We start from the raw sequence: 22,346 nt of genomic DNA on the forward strand, positions 1-22,346 counted from the left end.
GTCTATAACGCTTCCACTTCTGACATCTACTATTTTTCCTTCTTTATCTTGCCAGTTCTCCTCTTATCCTTCCAGTCTGAACGCTGTGAAGCCTTTCTTGCCTTACATTTTTACTTAGTTCTCTGTTTTCTTTGTTTCCTTAGTATTTTGTAGATCTGGATGCAGCCAACATTTGTTGAGTGCCTACTAACTACCACGCACTACATTATGAAATAATAGCTGTATCACAGGGGCATGACCTCAGTGTGATCATATTTATTTAACCAGTTGAAGAAGCTGAGACCTTGAGAAGGTATATGAGTTGTCCAAGGAATTCCTGCCTCCATACTTTACTCTGATTTTGGTTTAGGTAGGAGCATGCTGATGGTTTGTTTAAATACCCCATACAATATTGAGAAATAATTTTGGCCACATTTCTCCATTTTTACTCATATATATGTTATCATTTAGATGTTCTCAGTAACATAGATGTATATTAAGTTGAAGATATTAGTTTTACTTGTTAATAAATAAAATCTATTAGATATTTATTTATATAAGGCACATCATCAGTCATTATGGGGTAATAAAGTATAAAGGCACAGTCTCTGACTTTGAGTCCTTGACTTCAGCATAAGACAAGAGGTAAGAGAGGAATATCCATAATGACAATACAAGGTAGTATGTATCAGTGCTACAGGAGTCAGAAAATAATGTGCCAAGTGATGAGGGAAGAGTCTATAAAGGGTTGGTATGTGAGTCGGGCCTTCGACAAGGTTTGTTAGGTGGTAGAGGTGCTCAATGTTTGCAGAGTGTTGAGTGGTATTTTGAAAGTTGACGTTTAGGGGAAGGTTGTACTCATTAATTTATTCATTCACTCAACACATTTTTGAATACATACTAGATGCCAGACATTCTCCCAGAAACTGGGAAATTATTTATTAACCCAGGTATGGATCTGTCTTCAAATACATTCTCATTGTGTTAGAGTCTTAAATAAGAATCAAATTTCAGGGTTGGCACGGATTTTTAAAAATTATGAGGCCCACCTGGTCTTTAGTTCTAACTTCTAGAATAATAGTAGCTCCTAGAAAATTAATATAACCCTGGATTTTAAGCATGCATTCTTCACTCCCTTTTTACCAAAACAGCAATAAGAGATAAACCACAAATATGACCTAGTGCTCTCTTTCACACACTTCCAGCCCCATAAATAACCGCCATAAGTGAGAAATTAAAGCTGAAATAGAGGATCAGCTGTACACTAATAAATGAATTGACAACTTTCTTTTGATATTAGGTCCTGGTGACGAGGTAAATAAATTTAAAAAGAATCATCTGTCACATTGAGAGAATTTGAAAAATATTAATATGTAGCCAAGATGATTTTAAGGCAATGATGAGAATATCATCCATCAGTTCTAGCTATTTCCTGACTGGAAATGAGAATGACTGGCTGAATGTGAGAAGGTCCCACTGCATCAGGATGACTCAAACACCACAGACATTTTGAGAGAGGGTAGAGGCTCTGGAAGAATTGGGATAAAGTCACCACTGAGTTTGAGACTCTCTTTATGAGAGCTCATATAGCCACAGTTTCTGATGTTGGGCTGGGAGTAAACACTCTAATTTCTTTCTACCATCAACATTCATAAAAGAAAAAGAGTTTTTGATGCCTCAAAACAAGGCTTATCTAACAAAAATTATTTTGTGAAAATAAATGTTTATGTTTAGACTGAAAACCTGCCTCGTTTCACATTAGCCCAGTATGTCTTTAAAGTAGCAAAATACGTGACAATTGAAAAATGATTACCAAGTAGGAAAATGCTTATTGAACCACTTCTCTGTGGAGCATTGTACAGGAGGGGTGGATGTATTTGAAAGCCCAGGTCAAAATGTCTGTCAATTGTTTTAGTTATTCTGTGGACAACTATTGAGGAAAAAGCACCCAACGTCTGTGTCCACTTGGCTTCATTTCTTTTACTTTTCTTAGAGGGATACTATGAATCTCCTGGTTACTATGTTCATTCTGTGGCCAGTTCCTCCCTCTTTTCACAAAAGAGCTGGTCCTGCTGTCACCCTAGTACGGTGCTCCCCTTCCCACCTGCACCCCCAAGAGGTTATTCCTTTTCCCTACTCCAACATTCAGAAAGGAGCAGCTCATTGCTTATGCTGCAATTTTGATAACCTAACTGGCAGAACAGTTATTCAAATTTTAGCTTCTGAATGCAGCAAGATCAACTTGGCCTATCCACATAAATAATTTTGACACGATAAGTATGCGAGAGCGATGATAACCGATAAGTGAAGCAATTACCTTGCTTTTTTGGATTATATTAAATGAAGATTCTGAGAGAGTAATGAAAAGAGACAAAGCAGACAAAAAGTCGGCTGCAAAGCTTTTGGGCACTGTGTTATCTCTATTATACCATATTGAAATAGAGAAGCTATCACCAATCATGCATTTTTATGTAACTTCTGGCTTCTAACAGTGAACAATGAATAAATTGTCACAAGACAGTAACTGATAAATTGGGATTGGCAGTGCTTTTTAAAAAGCATAAATAAACTTACTAGTCACCTTTTTCTTTCTCAAATCAGTTTTTAGGGGACTCTGGAGGGGGGATCCCTTGTAAGTTATGTTCCCTTCTGTTTCCTCCCTCTGCCCCAGCCCTTTCCCGGCCACTGGTCTTTGTTTAGTAATCGGAGTTAAAGACTGTGCTTTGGCATTATCACCAAATTTCACCAATCTGTGGCTCTTTGGTTTTGGAATGTGGCTTGACTGTCTGGAATTCACAACAACATCAAGTTCTTTTAAAAAGTTTACTTTTGGTAAATCAAGTTTTATAAATAAGGGTACGTATAAAATATGGACAATTCGTTCCATGAGCTGAAGGCTCCAGCAGAATGAAAGTTCTTTAACAACCTACAAACATTTTAATGATGGCGCAGTCCTGTATTTGCAGATTGTGTAGAAACAATATTCCCCTTGTTGCAGGCAGTAGCAATACGCACTTCTACCATCATAAACCCCTTGGGTGTGAGCAAACGAATAGCTTTCTAATGCAAACTATTCCAACTCAGTATTCTGGCTAAGTTTGTTCACCCAGCAGTTTGCAGGTTTAATGATGACTTGCTTATTTACTTATATTTTCTTTTTCAAATGGACAGCGGTAGGAGAGGGTATGATTTAGAATTCAATCCTTTCACAATTACAGCTTGGGCCACTAACATTAATTATATGAACACATCACACACCATGGTGCAGAGGCAGGAACTTGAATGTGGAGGTGACAGTACAGGATTCAAGTGGCAGTGACATACTTACTTATGGGGTGACACTGGGCAAGTACGTGTTTCTTCTTGTTTTCTATCCAGTCCTAAAGATTTCCTTGCCTTGCTTTCTCCCGCCTCTTTAATCTACACCAATGGCTTTCATGTACCTTATGCTTTCTCCTTTGAGAGTAATGCAACAAGTAACGGCTTCTGGGCATGTCCTAAAAAAACTGGCCTAAATGAATTCTTGTAAAACTTTTCTAAAGGTTTGAGCATTGTTTCATCTACAGGGTTTAAAAGAGCACATGCTAGTGAAAATGCTCTGCAAACCATTAGGCACAGTGTGAATGTTAGTGAGTCTTGACCTGACTGGGGGAAGCCCTCAAGGTTCAGAGAAAGGCCCAGGCCCAGTGCTGTCATTGGTTTTATCAAGATTGGAGTTTCAGGCCAATCGCGTGTCATGGCCGCATCTGCTGACTTAGTTCCATGAAACAGAGTGTGGGAATAAGCATCATTAGTCTCCTGCTCCTACAAGCAGGATCATTTATTTCCTCCCTTGTTAAAAATGCAAAAGCAAACTATTCACATGGCCACTTTTCAAAATGAAACGGCCAATAAAGTTATTAAAAGCAAATCACATTTGATTAAATTATTATCATTATGGTGTTTAAAATAGCATTTGTTCTGTTTATCAAGTTCCACTCTTACAGCATCAGTAAAGAATTTGCCTTTAAAGACCAGAAAAACAACAACACAGAAATGAAGCCCAGTGTGTGCTCTGAAGCTGGATCTTGGGTTGTTTTTCACGAGGTCTTTACGACAAGCCTGTGCTGCTAGCGCTCAGACTTCCAGACGGCCAGCCACACACATTAAGGGCAGTTGGGTTGAGATCATCAAAGGATGTGAAGGAGATGGAAGGAGGAGAAAAGGAAATACAGATATTGTGAACCCCAAAGCAAAGTCTGGTTTTACATTTGCCTGGCAGTTGTTTCACTTTAATGACGTACTTAGCAAGCTGACTTCACATATCTATATGTTATGTGGTCTTCTTAAATGTATAATTTCTTCCCGACAACAAACAAGATTGGTTGTAGGCATTACTCGAAATAAAGGCAAAGAAAGTTTTTCAATTTGCACATGGCCAACATCAGCTTTATCTCTAAAGTTTAGGAATTGGCAATCTTAAAGTATGTTACAATGAGCTTGACTATGGTCATAACTGGAGAGACAGGTATTCATCAGATGTGGACCCGATATGTGCCTAGAGACACCATGCCAATTGTGATGACTGGTCAAGAAGGGCAGCTAGGAGCTCCAAAAGCACTCCTTCTACTAGGTGTACCAGTTAATAACACGAATTTCTTTCAATAGATGGAGTTACACATATGTTGATATATATACAAATTGGTGTGTATGCTGTTTTGTTGTATTGACAGCAAGCTTCAAAACTTCATATGACAAATTTGCTGAAGGTGTTAACATCATAGATATTTTTACGCTTAAAAATGTCGAATTTTGTGCCAACAAAAGAGCATTTGCGGGAAGTTTTAATTCATTATTTTGAAGGAAAGTGCTGCTGAAAGTTATCATATACTTCGAGAAGCTTATGGTGAACATGCTCCATCTCAAGATACTTGTGAACGCTGGTTTAAATGCTTTAAAGGTGATGATTTTGACAAAGGTGATGTGAAAGACAAAGAACGTCCAGGTCAACTGAAAAAGTTTGAAGACCAACAATTACAAGCATTATTGGATGAAGATGCATGTCAAACTCAAAAACAACTTGCAGAAAGATTAAACGTTGCTCAGCAAACAATTTCTGATCATTTACAAGCAGTGGGAAAGATTTTAAAGGAAGGAAAATGGGTGCTACATCAACTGAGTGAAAGACAAATGGAAAAGCGAAAAGTCATCGGTAATATGTTGCTTCAACGGCACGAAAGAAAGTCTTTTTTTGCATTGAATTGTGACTAGTGATGAAAAGTGGATTTATTTTGAGAATCCCAAATGCACAAAATCATGGGTTGATCCATGTCAACCATCAACATCGACTGCAAGGCCAAATCGCTTTGGAAAGAAGACAATGCTCTGCGTTTGGTGGGATCAGGAAGGTGTGGTGTATTATGAGCTTCTAAAACCAGGTGAAACTGTTAATACTGATGCCTACCAACAACAAATAATCAATTTGAACCACACTTTGATTGTAAAATGACCAGAATGTGCCAGAAGACACGGCAAAGTAATTTTGCTTCATAATGATGCACCATCACACACTTCAAAACCAGTTAAAGACACATTAAAAGATCTTGCCTGGGAAGTATTAACCCACTTGTTGTATTCACCAGACCTTGCTCCTTCAGATTACCACTTGTTCTGATCGATGGCACACACACTTTCTGAGCAGCACTTCAAAGCATACGAAGAAGTGGAAAATTGGGTTTCTGAATGGTTTGCTTCCAAACAAGAAAAGTTCTATTGAGACGATATCCACAAATTACCTGAAAAATAGGGGAAATGTGTAGCTAGTGATGGACATTACTTTGAATAAAGCACTTTTGATGTTTCTCTTGAAATTATCATGTTTTCTTTGATTACAAAATCCACATTATTATCCGGTACACATGGTATACACACCATCTTGACCACCGGAACACCTCCCCATGTCTTTTCCAGAACTCCTTGCCACCCAACAACTAAAAGTTGATGACTGGCACTCCTAGGTGTATCCATATATCCATTTGGATTAGTCAGGACCTGTGTCCCACTCATTGTTAAGTATTTGAATATCATAGATATCTATTTAGTATTACAAAGTCAAGTAAAAAGAATAGAGAGCTGTATTTCAGTCTATGGAAATGAATTTATGTCTATAACCCTTAAAAGATGTCAAAATAAGCCTAATAAAATTCAAGCAGAAATTTAGGAACATTTAATACTTTTTAATCTATGTATTCTATTTATGCTTTTATAAATTAGTTTACTCTGGATATATTTGATAAAAATTTCATAAGGTTGCCTCTTTGGATGGCTGCTATACACATGGAGAAACTCCAAGTCATAGTGTTTTGACACCCACTGACGAAGGCCCTTGAACTAGCCAAACATCTTGTGAATGTCTTATGGTATTATACCTTTGACAGCCAGCCTTAAAAATATGAGGTAGATAGAAAAAAATGGAGCTTGACTCAGCCCATGCCATTTAGAAGAACACTGATATGTTTATAAGACCTGCAAAAACTATGCCAGGCCTATACATGTCCCAGGACCAAATTATGCTTTCCATAAATCCTAGAAAGTATTCAGTACATTCTGGGATTCCAAATAGTAACATTACTTATTATTCTTTCTTTTTTGAGCACTTTACTTGGGAAAGAGGAATAGGAAGAGGGCTTCTGATGAGATGGTCACTAGGGATTTGGCCACTATCAAATGAGTGTATTTGAGGTCTGAGCTGTGGACTTCAGCAGCCCAGCAGAAGCCACTGGCTCACAGTCTCACTGAGTTCACCACCTTTGATTTTGTCCCTCGGAAAATGGTAGCTGTACTGATGTTTGTATGATTAGGACATAGGAGTTAGATGAGGCAGACATATTCTCTCTCCTACTCCTTTTAGGCTCTATGCTACTTATCCCTAGTGTCTAGCATGTAGTGGACATTTAGTAAATATCTGTTGAAATGATAAATATACTTAGAGATGAAATGTTAAGTCCTTTTTTCAAACCTCATGCTGATTCTTCTCCTTGGAGTGATTTTCTTTTTATTCTCTTTATGCAAACTCCTTCTTACTTTTCATTTGTTTATTCATCAGTTATTTACCGAGTGCCTACTATAAGCCATACACCATGCCAGGCACTGGGATCCAGCTCTGAACAAGGCTTGGCTCAGAAGTCACTGCCTCTGAGAAGCTTTTCCTGGGTCTCTTAAGCAGAAGTTGCTAGGTCCCATACTGTCTCCGCTGTTATAATATTTATTACATTGCATTCTAATCAGCTTCTCGTTTTTCCTTTACTCTAAACTATAATTTCTTAGAGGAGAGGATTAAATCTTGGTTATCACTATATTCTCCCAGCCATCAACATATTATTTGTGATTGTAGTAAATTGATTGCAAAAAAAATGACCATAATTCTTCACATTTCCCTGTAGCCATGGCCTCTGCCATTTGATCTTACAGCTCCTACCACCAAGAAGTAGATCTTATTTTCCAACTCCTGGAATCTAGGATGGCCTTGTGACTTGCTCTGGCCAATAGAACATGGTATACCAGATATGAGTCTTGTGACTTGCTCTGGCCAATAGAACATGGTATACCAGATATGAGCCTACATCTCAAGGAAGGACAGCCCTGATCCAGCTGGATGGATGATCAGGGGCCCTTGGCTTGATTGCTGTTGTTTCCCCAGCTAATAGCCAAATGCTAAATATGTGAGGAAGGCTATCTTATACCAACAGACTTCAGCCTACTCACCAGATGAACACAAATAGATGCTTGTGCCCTGATAAGATATGCTGAGGCTGGCTCAGATCAACCAACTATTCAACTGATCCATTAAACTCATGAACAATAATAATATTGTTTGAAGCCACTGAGTTTTGGTGTGATTTGTTTCACAGCAATAACTGATAGATTGGCATTCCTTCTTTTAATTTGTGCTTTCTCCTTGCACATAAACAACAACAACAACAAAAGGTTGTTTATACAGTTGACTAGAAAACTTAGCACTTCGGGGAAAAGCAGTTAATTCCTTGACTTTCTGAAATTAGCTACTACCAGACTGGGCCCTGATAAAGATGATGGACTGACTGAATGTTAGAGCTGAAAATGCTATAGTGGTTATCTTACCTATACACCCCTTCCCCAATTTCTTAAAAAGAAAACTGAGCCAAGAGAGGTGGTGTAACTTACATGTGGTTACTTAACCTTTTACAAAGTGCAGTGTCAATCCCAGTCCATTTTGGTGCGGTGCCAGAAGAGAACCATAGGTCTCCACAGCTACAGCACATTTCTCACCTCTCAACCAAGCTTTGATAACTGAAGTCTTTCATTTATCTTCTTTTTCTTAAAGGTACAATTGGCACAAAACGTTCATAAGCATAGTCAAACTTAATGAGGAATGCTATAAGCATCCAAGAATGAGATTATCTAATTGCTTCAATTACTAAAAAAATGCAGTATGTGTATTTTCTTCTGCCCCATTTATAATGTTTTTGGACCCTCACTGCAGCCTAAACTGATGCCAAGAGTTCCCCAACAGACAGCTGTGTGTTCATGCACAGCCCCTCAGCTTGAAGCTTATTAGTCTTACAAAAAAACACCAATTCCTCAACTGACCGCGTGATTATTAAACTCTGATTTGAAGGATATGATCACTCCTGAGGTTTGTTTGCTAGAGTAATTTCATTTGTTGTGTATCATGTAATTCTTGGATGATCATAATCAAATAGTGCTCAGGCCTAGGAGCTCTTCAAGGAACATCATTTTTCTAGCAAGAAAGCTAACACCTTCATCAACAAAGAATATTCGAGGCCTAGCACGTTTTTGTTTGGTTTAGTAGAAAATAAGGTAAACCTTCTTTGCTGAGTAGGTAAAGGAACCATGGATTGAGGTTTGGGAAGAAAAAGCTGAGGGTTGTAGCTGAAGCATTTAGGTGTTGATACAGTGCTTTTCCAATAAAAGTCAATAGTTGGGAAACTGATATGTGTCCCAGCCTAAATTTACAATCATCAACAGCTAGGAAGACAAAGCATTTGGTATTGATCTACTCTTAGTCAGAAATCAAATGGTACCTAATCTCATGACAAAGGAAAATTAACTCTTTTGTTAATTACTATAATTATCTTCCCCACATTTATTTTAACAGCAATGTCAGTGGTAGAAAACTATCTCTTTAAGTTGCCTCTTGCTTATTATGAATTACAAATCCATACAATTTTGATAAATGATTTTATTCTCTCCTTTACACTTGCTTTGGGGTCTTTTGCAACAGATGATTTTTCAGAGAAATGCCTTGGTGACTTAAAAATAAAGAAATGAGAAGAAAGGTCATATCAAAAAGATTAACTATGTGAAGAGACATCAGGCCTTAGAACTACCTATCAATCACAGGGAGTCTCATCTTTCCTTTGATTTTTATTCCAAGGGTGTTCCAGAGCCCTGGAATGTTACAAGCAAAAATTAAGAGGTCATTGTGAGAGGTTTAGAAGTTTTCAGTCAAGGACGACCTCAAATGTGACTTTTGGCTTAAGGCCTGAGTTTTTTCCAATGTTACATCACAGTTAAGATCCACTGTGAAGGAAGTAGAAGAAAATGCTCAGGTTACCACGAACAATCAAGTCTAAAAAATAAAGGTTGTTGCTTTGCTGTCCAGACAAATCTCCATTAGTTGCCACAGAGATCTCAGACCTCCCTGACTACTTCTGTTCCTCTCGTGGGCTTTACAAGCCATCTTTTGTCTCCCTCTTTCTGGTTCCTTCAGAAGCCAAGAGAGCTTGGATAAGAGAAAAAGCAATGAATTCTGTCAGGACCAAACAGACAAACAAACAAGAAAAGCCATATTATTTGTTAATTTAAGCATTTTGGGGGGGGGTCTGGAAATACATAACTTCTCCAAAGAGTTGGCTGTTGGCAGCATTTTCCCAAAACAAAATTCTTCACAAAAAGTGCTAATCATCTGAAAAGACATTGCTCCACCAAACTTTTGAAGTAGATGGAATGAAGGTAAACATCAAACATTATTGCTATTTTACCATGGTTATCAGAGTATAAGGAAATTCATTCATTCATGCCTTCATTCATCAGTTATTAGGCATCATATTAGGCATGTGCCAGACCCACACTTTGCCTTCTAATGCTCAGAGACCAGTAGGTGAGGCAGGCCTGTAAACAGATCATAAACTTTACTAAGGACATTTTTTCAGCTCTAATATTGGGTCTCTTTTAGTAAAACAGCTTTTGTGTCTTACCAGGTGTTCATGGGAAAATCAAATCCTTTACACTGGAAATTTGTAGATTGGAAAGAATGACAACAAAAAAGTGAAGAGTTAAGCTAGAGGCAGGCACATGTTGCCACAGGAGAACACAGAAGGTGATTTGGGAACGGGAGTGGGAGGACTAGAAAAGGCTTGCTGGGAGATGGTTTCTAGGATAAATCCTGATGTAAATTGTCTAAAACAGTTTCATTAACATAGAACATTAGAGAGGGACTAACTCTGCATCTTCCCCATGAAATCTCTGTCATTAGTGATCAACTATTCATGAGACCATTTGGATCAACTGAACTGTCTTTCAAGGTTGCCCATTATATACTTGGGCAAGACAATGGAGAAGTTTCTATGCATTGTTCAGCTCGTTCATGCTGGCAAGTCAATGAATTGCTCTGGCCTATGCAACCGGGGATGTAACGTGGTTTGAACTGTGTTTTGTGGTTCATGTCCATTTGGGTTATTATTACTGATGTTATCTATTGTGGATGCTCTAGTGAAACACGTTTTTACTTCCTTCCCAGTGGCTCAAAGAAAAGGAGAATTTTACGAACAAATAGATAAACTTAAAAATTCCCAACAAATAGAAAGTGTAAAGAGATCTGTTTCTTGATAAACACATTGGCATTTTCATTTGGAAGTTTTTTGTTTCCTAATGAATGGCTTTCCTGTTGTTTTCAAGTAGTTCTACAGTACTTGATACTAGACCACAAAATATTGAAAAGATAGGTAATTTTCTCAGTTAAATTGAGGCTTTAAAATTTCCTTGGACTTCTTAGTAATTTTTTCTTGCACATTTTGCACATTTTCCATTGAATACTCTCATGAAGGCAGTTCTGGCTTGTCTATGAGTAACTAGGCACTACCTTGGCTCAGACATTCCTAAATCCATCTATTTTAAGAATTTTAAAGTACCTCTTATCATTTTAGAATTCAGATTCAAAGTCAGGAAAGAAAGATAGATATTTGTTCTTGGCCTCAGTCCCATTCTGAACAATATGAGGTTGATATGGTTGATAGCTTGGAGGATGAATTTGGGATGTGTATAGATTTTATTTTAAAACTACTTCCTCTTTCACGAACAAGTAAATGGTGGTTTTGCAACCGTTTTCCCCAACTAAGGAGACATCTATTGTGAAAAGAACACTCTCTTAGCTCTCACTGGGTTTTTTTTTTTCTCTTTTAAATAAAAATAAAACTATATCTTGTTTGTTGAAGATTAAGATACTTTGGTTAGAAAACCTCCATGGAGAGAGAAAGCCAATAAAAACCATGAGACTATTTGTCTCATGAGTTCTTGGAAATATAGGTACCTTGATAGGAAAGGTGAAGCAGGAGTCAAGTTCGATTTCCAGTTCATAATGAAAATGAGCTGGGGAAAGTGAGGCTTCTAGACTCCTTCAGGCCTGGAGAAAATCTAACAGGAATTCTTTAGCCCATTGATTTTGCTTTGAGTTTTTCTAGAAATAACTAAGATGACTCCACAGTGAGATTATCAAGACCACATAGACTTTACTTCTTAGACACCATGGTTCCATTGCCAACACCCTAGTCCTCTTCAGAACAGGAAGGACAGCATAATGTAGACACTTGTGGAATCTCCTCACTTCCCTCCTAATGTCCTGAGATACTAAAAGTTAGACCTAAGAATCAGTCTTACCTGGGGAACTGACGAGTGTTAGCCTCTTACTCTCCCTCTGCGGGACCCATGGCTGTGTCCTGTTGGATCTCTCAGAGTCTGTGGATCTCACTCACTCTTTCTGGCAAAGCTGCACATGCTACCATCCTAATAATTTCTTTCATTCTCTAACTTTTCTATTTCATTATGGCTCTTCCTCCATGGGCTCTTGTTTCCAATCAAGTTTTTCTTTAGTGAGAGGTGAGAAAGGCTCCTTTGGTTTTCTTTGCTGTTTGTGCTTTTCTTCCCCATCACCAGAGGCCATTCCAAACTATCATTTTTAGAGGTCACTTGTTTTGTTCTCCAAGCAGTCCAGCCTGACAATGGGTTAATGACACCCAAACGAGCCATATTAAAATGACGTGCTGTATGATCATAAACAACTAGTGAGTAAAAGGAGAAGAAAGCAAAGAAGCTCCCTTCCAAGAAAGCAACACAGAAATTATTAGTTAAAATGTTAAAGTATATTAGCCAATTACATAAAACCCTTTTATATTGCCTTGCTTCATTTCAAACATGGCATGGGCTATTTTGTCTGTGAACTCAAGTGGAACAAGAAGCTACAGAATGCAATTTGTGTCAGGAGCTGGACTACAGAAGGACAACTAATTCTAATTAGTACAAATTCCCCATGGGCCAGAGGGAGGCCAAGTGCAGGAACCAACTGCCTAATGTTGTTTCTGTCTTGCAACAGGTGGGCCAAGGCCTTCTAAAGGTTGTCATGGCAATAGCTAATGGTAGACCTTTAGCTGGACACCAGTAATTAATTGCGGGGCATGTCTAGCCTTTGAATGTTATATCTTTTAATACATTTCTGAACGAAAAGAAGATTGGCCCTTCTAATTGGTTAAAATTAAAACAGCAGAAGGCTTTGCCAAGAACGACTGCGATATAGTGCAAGTCTGACTTCAGCTTCTCAAACTCAGATTCCTTGCCTATCGCTACATGAAGGAGTAAAGAGAAAGGTATTTACTTCTGATAACATAAATAGTCAGATGAATGTGGGCTGGAGAGCACAATATTCATGCAGTAACCTGTGTGACCAGGTTGTAGGCCTTTTCAGAAGCACACCTTCTAAATACTGACAAATTATTAGAAATATTTATATGATTTCCTCGTCCCGCAGGGCAGCTAGCACTTAGTTTGTAGTGATCTGTGACAGCCCGCCCTTGAGGGGTGGCCCCTGAGCACTGCAGGGTTTGGGGATGAGGCTGAGGACTGGGAAGTGGCGGCGCCGCTAGGATGAGGGGACTGAAAGGAGACAGCTGCACCTGCGCTCCACAGGAGGCCCCTGCATGCCCAGCTGCAGACCCTGGGCGCCCCCTCCAGCAGTTGTAAGCAGCCCTGACAACTAGTTGAGCCTGCTTTGCCTGGCTGCTTGAGAAACAGGGCACAGCCCAGTTTTAACAAAGTGCCCGAGAAAAAATAAAAAGAGAGAGCAGGTTCTTCCCTTTGGGTGTGGAATTGTGCTGTTGCATATTCTGAAATTATAGAAGAACAACCATAATTGGAATAGTAGATAACATGTATTGAGTATTACTGTGTACCAGGCATTGGGCTAAGTCCTTTACGTGCATGAGCTTATTTGATTCTCCTAGTAACATTAGGAATGGGTACTATTATTATTCCAATCTTAAGGATTAGGAAACTGAGATGCAGACAGGTTGTCTTGTCTAATGTCTCCCAGATAGTAAGGGAGCGAGATGATTTGAATCCAAGCCTGATGCCAAGGCTTGAACTGTTCACAAAAGAGAAAGCCATCAAAACAGTGAGTTGAGTTGTGTTTATTTACTGTATAAAACAACCTTCCTGTAAATGATTCAGTCGGACCCTGAACATGAATTCCTCAACCATGACCCCATTTATTGAAAGGATTTTTTTTTCAAGAAACCTTTTAATAATGCTTATATTTCTAATTACAGATTCGTTCTGACGTCTTCCCTTTCTGTTGGGAAATGCAACTATTTTTTCCCTTGTTTCTAGCAATTTTTTTAAAAAAAGTAAATAAGAAAAGAGCCTCCTCATTGTATCAGCCAAAAACACATTTTAAATATTCCAGCCACTTCTCTTTTATTTTTTTTTTGAATGTTTTAGTGAAAAACACTCAGATTCAATCCATTTTAAGAAAGGGATGTTTTCAAAATATGAGGTTCTAAGCAAAATGATGCTGAATTATATATTCATATGGATTAACTTGTTTTCATTGATAGTACAGTTTTCCTGGGTAAACAATATACATATGAGTGAAGGGGTTTTTGCTTTTTTTTTTTTTTAGATCTTAGTTCTTTAGGTGAACACTTGAGTTTGAAATATTTACTCGTTACTCTCCAAGTGTGAGTGAATAAGTATATGAGGAAAAAGAAAACTAAAGCATCTTTAGGAATACAGTTCCCTGAAAAAAGTCTGAGCACAGTTTTTTGACCATCTTATCATGATATGTTACATGGGCAACAACCCCGCCCCCCCCCCCCCCCAACTGTGTGGTGACAAGTCCTCTATGTTCATATATGTATGTGGCTGTGTACATCACCTTTACCTATACATGTTCAAAGCAGAACAGATTTTTTAATTCGTTGTAACAGATGGAAAATTTCTGGGCTGTGGACCACAAAAGGAGAAAGATTTTAGAGAACGTTATTGCTTTAATACTATTCTTTTATCAGGCCCTATTGCTTGGTAAATAATGCAACATTGGATTCTCCATGGATTTATTGCACCAAACAATTGCATTGAAAATGCTCCAGAGAGTTATGAACCCCCGATCCTGTTACTAGAATTGTTTTATTAAAAAAATGCTTTTAACATGACCTCCCAAGATTTCTGACTCTTATTTCTTGGGTGACACTAGAGGCTGAAATGAGGTTCCTTTTAATAACACATTTGCATAAGTTGATCTGAAAGATCCCCATGCGATTACATGACTCCAGGGTTGGCCTGTCATCTCAGAAAAGCCTGAGGTACTCGTCCCAAAGAGATCAAAACTCAAGAATTAACTAGTCTTCATAAAACGAGAACATCTCTAGGAACAGTAAAACAAATGATTATCATTTCTTTTTGGCGTTGGACTCTGCCAAGCTAGAGAAAAACAGAGCTTTCAAACGTTGACAATCTGGTATATTGAAGTATGACCATTATTTTTTATTTTCCACATTTTTGGTCCAAAGACAGTTCTGAGTAATTGATTCCCATAATGAGCTATGGTTCGTTAGTCAATTTAATTTATAATTGAATTGGATGGATGTAACTCTGTGTAAAATTGTCTCTGAAGAATCTGTTTTGTTCGTCTGTTCAACTTCTGACAGGGATGGAAGAAAATCTAAATTATTCTTTCCTGCAAGGGGGAAAAATTCAGTCTCAGCCTCCCTGGTGAAATTAAGAGAAAAAAAATATTTTTAATAGTTGCCATGCAAAAATATTATGGCTTTACTAAAATTTATACAAGCATGTCAATTAACACATTCATGGCGAGGCCGGTGGATTCAGGCATCTGAGTAAATGCCTCAGGCAAAGACCTTTCCTGAGCACCGAGAAGGGTTTCTCATTATTAGCGTGAACACCAGGTCCCTGCATTTATTTACATCAGTTATTGATAAAGATGGTCTTATTGCTACATAAATATGCCCAGAAAACAATAGCTCTAATTTTCCAGGTGTTTTGCAATCACCACAACTTGTATTTTCTATACATTTCTGATAATGGTGTAATTTGGGAAACAATCATTAAAATAACTGTGTATCTTTTTTTCTGAAGTTTTGAAAGACTGTCAGGAAATTTTTAACTTTAATTGTTAACAACAGGCTTGCATTTTTGTTCAAAGACTTTTCTCTTATTCCCCAAGCCCTTCACATTTAAAACTTTTACAACCATCTTAGCACACACTCAAAACAAAGCCATAATTATGTAAAAAGAAATGTTTTACAGTTAATGCCATCTAAGACACTCACCAAGTGCCAAAATGCATAGGATTTTGGTAAAAAGCAATCTGTTCTTTGAGGATAATGCATGCAAACTACTCTTGTGCAAAACCTGAGGCAGGAATAGTATACCGCCTCAGATCGCACCTATGGAGCTGCCTTTGATACTATGCCCAGAAGTGGGTTACAGGCTGTGATTTGAATGAAGTTTAATCATTTTTAGAAGCGAAGGGCCTTTAGGGTACTCTTGTTCCATAAGACTTATTATATCTAAGAAAGACGAAGGCATAGGCTTCATTCTTCCTTGTTAACAATAGTAATACAGTAATGATCTCTAATGATGGACTGTTGTGTGAAATAGACGGACTGGGGAGAAAAGCTAGATGAAAACAGCTGTCATTTTACATCGTCAAACCCAATCTTATGTGCACAAAGAGATCATGAATTCCCATCCCATAATCTGATGAAGGCGGCATTATATTACTGTATGTCCACTGCCATTTGTATGGGCTTTAATCTAATCCTGTGCAAATGCTAAAAACATACATTTCAGTTAGCTACAATGATATGAATAAATAAGGTTGAATTACTGTGGGTCAGAATATAAAGTTCAAATGTTACAATTCCCAAGAGAAGGGTCTTTTGTTGTTTCTTTCTGCTCACATACTCCTGACTACTCTCATACCCTCATACCTTGACCTTCCTAGGATTTTTACCAGTTTTTTTTTCTTTTTTTCTGACACAGATCCCCCCCGCCCCCCCAAAAAAGATATTTCATTGGGAAAAAGACTTCCCCAAGGAGGCAGGCTTGACTTCAGCTCTCTGGTTCTAAACAAAGCAGGAATTAGCTTTATCTGGCAAACAAAACCAGCAGAGATCACTTAAATTCATAATTGTTACATTCCTCCTGAAGAATTTTTCAAGAGATCTCATCTTTTATGTAAGTCAGCTGTGTAAAATGGATTGAAAGGTGAATCTAAGAAAATATTCAAACCCACATCAATCATTCATACATAATGCACAGTTCAATGAGGGCCGACTCCGGAGCCCAGATAAGCAGTGTCACAGTAAGTTATGTTTTATGGCAGCAAAATCAGTTGTGATCAATCACCTAGTAACCAGGAGAAGTTACAGTTTTACTTTAGTCCTTAAACTCTTTTGGGTGTACTTTGAAAAGTATTGTTTTTATCTAAAGTAGTAGATCAATACCGGTGATCAATAAGCATTCATTTCCAACTAACAAAGACAATGGTAAGTGAATTCCTTTAAGCATTTTCATAGAAAGGACTGTTGGGTTGAATAGTAGATCGTTAATATGTCAAATTTTAAGCAGGGTATCTTAAAAATCTCCTCTAGGACAACTCTCAAAGAATGCCCTTGTTCTTTGAGACAAACTGTTCCATTTTTAGGATTTCCAGTAAAATCATCAAAACCTCATCTATTGATAGGTCCTGCAGTTTCAATCCAGATCCAATAAAGTGTAAATCATTATTTATTGATAGTTTTGGCCTTTGTGAAATTTTATAAGGCATTTGGGGTGCTTGAGGCGAAAGCCCTTGCAATGGCACTAGTGAATATCAGAATGGAAAATAGTGGGGTTCTGTTCATGGGCCCACGCTTACTGCCAGGCATGAAATCATGGAAGGAGGCCCGCTTACTGGTCCTGCGATCAGGAGAAAAAGGAAGATTTGGACATTAGTAGCAATGGGCAATCTTTTCTAATTGTTCATTGGTTTGCATGCTTTCTCTTTAACCACTTTTTTGAGGGTAGGGACTGTGGCTTTATACTTCATTGTATTCAGAAATTGCTAGTGTATATTTTGCACTGACAAAGATAGTAAGGAATTATCCACTGTAAATATTTCTCCAGTCCCTTATATGTTTGACTTAAAAGCCACAGCTATCATTGATTCAGTGACTTAACTTCTAGACAACAGAGGGTTGGCCGGGGTGAGAGACAGATGAAAACCGATAGGCGTTGCAGGATCAGCGGGACCATAAAGTGGCCTTTAAGTGAGTAATAGGCTGCAGGCTGAAAGTGGAGAAAAACAGGGTGGAAAGTGAAATGGGAAAGAAGGAAGGGACTCGCTCATTTCTGGACAAATGTTCTTCAAGCTCTTTGGACTAAACACCCGTAAATGAAAAAAACCTTTGACCATATCTCTATGGATATTTATTAGTTACATACATGTGCCATTATTACCAGTTAATATCACAAGCATGGCACCCTGAGTTAAATATCATTTATGACAATGAATGTGGCTGCCTTAATTTTTTTATTTTTGGTTGACTTATTGTCATAGACAATTATATTATCCTTTAATATAAGGTGGTAAGGTGGCTTTTGAGGAGCTCACGATAGAAGAATACATGTCTCAGCTCATGCTTTCATTGCTGGTGTCATCTTTGATCTATCATTTTTATAATCTGCATTAATTGCAATCTATAGTTTTGAGCAATTTAAAAACATAAGGTGTCCACTTTGTGAGATTAGTATGTAACTACAGTTAGATAACAGACTCCATGAATCCATTTTATCAGTACATGTAACCTCCTGCCGTCTGAATCCACTGGTTGCTGCTCAAGGCTGTCCCACATTCACACACATCAGCATGGGCTGGAGTGTCAATTCATACAGCAAATACTTGTAAAGCTTACTTTTTACATGAATGTAAGTGAACATCCCAATATTTCCTCCTGCCTACAAAAAAGATCATTCTGCACAGCCCATTTTAGAGAACACGGAGCTAGACTATGGGGAAAATGCCCCAATGTTCTCTGGGCATTAACACACGTTGTCTGACATGAACACCAGGATACTGAATTCCACACTTCCTTTTGGGGGAAGGCAGGCTTATATTATAGACAAAGAGACTCACTTCTGCCTGCTCTCCCTTAAGCAATACATAGGGTTAGGAATTTATCCACTTATTAATTCTATAAATATTTACTGGGAACAAGCTGTAAGTCTGGCATTCAGTCTTTCTGTCCTTATGGAATGTATGGTCTAATGGAGGTGATATTTATTTATTTATTGGAATAAATACTTAATAAATAAATATTTATTTATACATTGAAATAAATACACTAATGGCATCAAACACAGTTGCTCTATGCACCAGGAGGGACAGAGCTGAGATGTGTAAGGTCAAGAAAAGCTCCCTAGAAGAAGTGATGTGGAAGTTGAGATGAATTCATTGAGCACTAAAGACTGCACATTTCTTTAGCTATGTAAATATTAACACACGTATTGTTAACGGTGTTGCTGATGATTTTGAAGATCATCTCTCTTTGTGACATTAACATAAGCATAGAGAAATTGAAAGAGACTGCTTTTCTTTGCTGTCCTCAAGCTGCCATCTTGTGAAAAGAAAGCAGCCCCAAACCTTCCTTCTGTTTGTTAGTCTCAGTTCAAAAACTGTCCAAATGAATACAGATGTGGAGTTTCGTATTCTTAGTAGGGAAGACGGGCTATGGAAAATTATCTTAGAAATAGTCAGAGGAGTCCATAAAAAGCACCATTTTTAAAGAAACAGGCACTGGCTGTTAAGGGGATAAAGGACTGGATGCTGTAAAAACCTAGCTGTTTTAGGCATTTCATCATACAAGGAAACAGGCGGCTTATTCCCATTTTTGGATACACTAATACCTGCTGTGCTGAAATTAAACATTGCATGAAACAGGTATTTAGAATGCCCATCAGAAAAAAGATTAAAAACAGTAAATCTCAGGCCCATGAGGCCCAGACGAAACCTGGCAAGCAGCCTATTCTGCAAAAGACTCCCTACTTTTGAAGACAGCAAACTTCAGCCTGGCCAGGCAAGACCACGTACAAACAACGTAAAAGAATCTTTTCTTTTCATTTGTATAAAGGGTACTGATGCCTCAACTGTTTCTCAGCTAAGGCAAAATTTATTCCCAAATGAGAGAACTTAATCTCCAGAGACAAGAGTGTGAAAAACCTACCAAAGGGAATAATGTGCAAGGAGAATACTTCTTGGGAGGATGCAGGGGAAGTCCACATGGAGATGCCTGAAGGAGCTGGTCTGCATGTGGAACAGACTATCTCCATCTCTCAAAGTGTGTGCTTCTGTGAACCCACCACCTTCACTGATTTCACCACAACGAGAGTTGATTTTCCTCCAAGTAAACAGCAAAACAAATATTAGTTTGTGATTCTGCTTAACAAGTCTGAAAATGCATGAGAAAGTCAAACATAATTTAAAGTTGGCATTAGAAAGCTAAGGGTATATAATTTGGAACAGATGATATTTTTGTGCACAATGTCAAGTTGTAGTTTATCTTTGACTTTTATGTGTGTTTTCCCTTTTGGGTGTATTTTTATCCAATACTGTTCCAGATTTATATATGTAATATAACCTAGAGAATGATGTACAGTATGCAATACTGGTATTGTTGGTACAATCCATTTACAATAATAAAAAGTTAAAAAGACAAAATGTAATGGTAATAGTAAACAAAAGAAATCAATGCTTTTCCAGTTTCTCATTTCTAACTTTTCATTCTTTAGCATTTCCTCTAGTGAGTATCAGTTACCTGTTTTAAACCCTTTCTCTTTTTACCTTCCCTTCCATTTATTCTCCTTGACATTGAATTCTTCTAGAACCCTAATTCCCCAAACATTTCTTCTTGTTTTCATATTTATAAGCTTTAAAATTATGTTTTTCATTTTTAAATATTCAATTTTCCATATTTTTCTTGTCATTACCTTTAGTTTTTCTCTCTCAATTTTCAGTGTTTTTGAAGCATCATTTTTTGTCTCCACACTTTCTTCCCCCTTCTCATATTCTTTCTTTCTCTAGTTTCTACCTCAACTTGTCTCTTCTCTTTACCTGTTTCACTCTTCAATTATGCCCTTTTCTTTAGTTTTTCATCAGCTTCTTTCCTCCTCCCTTATTCCTTTTGTTTTCTTCCTTCCTTCTATAAATTTATCTCTACTTCTTTCTCTGTGTTTTTTTTTTTTGCCTTAAAATGTATTCCATTATAAGTGCTACAAGTATAAAATTGGTTTTCTTTGAAATACCGAGAGCACAAAAATGTATAAGGAAATAAATCATTCATAGAAATAATATTATATCAGAAATAAGTATGTTCTGCAATATTAGAACAAGCCTTAGAATTGTACTGATCATAACCTTTTATAAGTTTATAGATACTAGATCACTGAACTGAAGGAGCTTTTAGCTTATAAATATGTCATTTTATCCCAATCTATACATATCTAAGAAGGTTATTAGAACCTATCAACTACGTATTGTAAACTCACCAAATTTACTTGTACTCATAGAATGTTTATGCTTTGGAAATTTGTAGGTTTTCTGCTTGGGCTGCTAATGGCCTTCTGACCTTAAAACATCGTAGGTACATATCAAAGGTAGCTACTTGTTAGAGTTGAGAAAGTAGCTCAGATCCAAAGAATGGGCATTGGAAACACTTGATATTAACCTTGGGGACTACAGTCAGGCCCCACTCAAAGAATCGGTAGAGGAATTGAGCAAATTGCTCCCTTCATTTGAGGTGTGGAGGTGAGGAAAATCAAGAAGCTACTGACGTTAATTGCAATGTTTTAAAAGTAAAATAAAGAAATCCTAGTAGGTTGAACAGAGATTGCTAAATCAAAAGGGAATTACCAGGTACTTTTTTGTCATGTTTTTCTAAATTTAGGTTGATAGATCTACCGTATTGACTCCTTTTAAAATTTGTTCTTTATACAAGGGAGAAATAAGTTGGGAAGTGCGCCTTCATTTCCTACAGAGAATTTAGAATGTGTGTGTGTGTGTGTGAATGAAGTTTACTTTAAGGCAGTGGTTCTCAACCTTCCTAATGCCACGACCCTTTAATACAGTTCCTCATGTTGTGGTGACCCCCAACCGTAAAATTATTTTCGTTGCTACTTCATAACTGTAATTTGCTACTGTTATGAATTGTAATGTAAATATCTGATATGCAGGATGTATTTTCATTTTTACAAATTGAACATAATTAAGCATAGTGATTAATCACAAAAACAATATGTAATGATATATGTGTTTTCCGATGGTCTTAGGTTTCCCCTGTGAAAGGTTCGTTCGACCCCCAAAGGGGGCGCGATCCACAGGTTGAGAACCGCTGCTTTAAGGACTCAAACTTATTGTGGCTTCTCTGACACCCTCTTAGTTTATAAATCAGTGTTAAAGAACTAGTGAGTGGTCCAGATTGCAAATGCCTTGAGGACAGAGACCACAGTCCTCTCACTAATTCTTAGGAGTGGGGCTCAGACCTCTGGTATTTAATCCGTCAGTAGCTTTCACTAGGTTAGGCTCTCACCACTCAGGCTTGCTTCTCACTTGGCTTTGGCTCTCTTCTGCTCCATATGACATTTTCATTTCAGAATCTAGGATCAGAAGTAGCAAAAACCCTCTGGAATATGCCTTTTTTTTCTGGCAGAGACAAAAAATACAGGAGAGAGATAGAGAAAACATATGTAATGATCCTTAAAGATTTTACTCAGAACAGGTG

Source organism: Myotis myotis, unplaced genomic scaffold, assembly GCF_014108235.1.
Source record: "Myotis myotis isolate mMyoMyo1 unplaced genomic scaffold, mMyoMyo1.p scaffold_m19_p_2, whole genome shotgun sequence".
NCBI lineage: Eukaryota > Metazoa > Chordata > Mammalia > Chiroptera > Vespertilionidae > Myotis > Myotis myotis.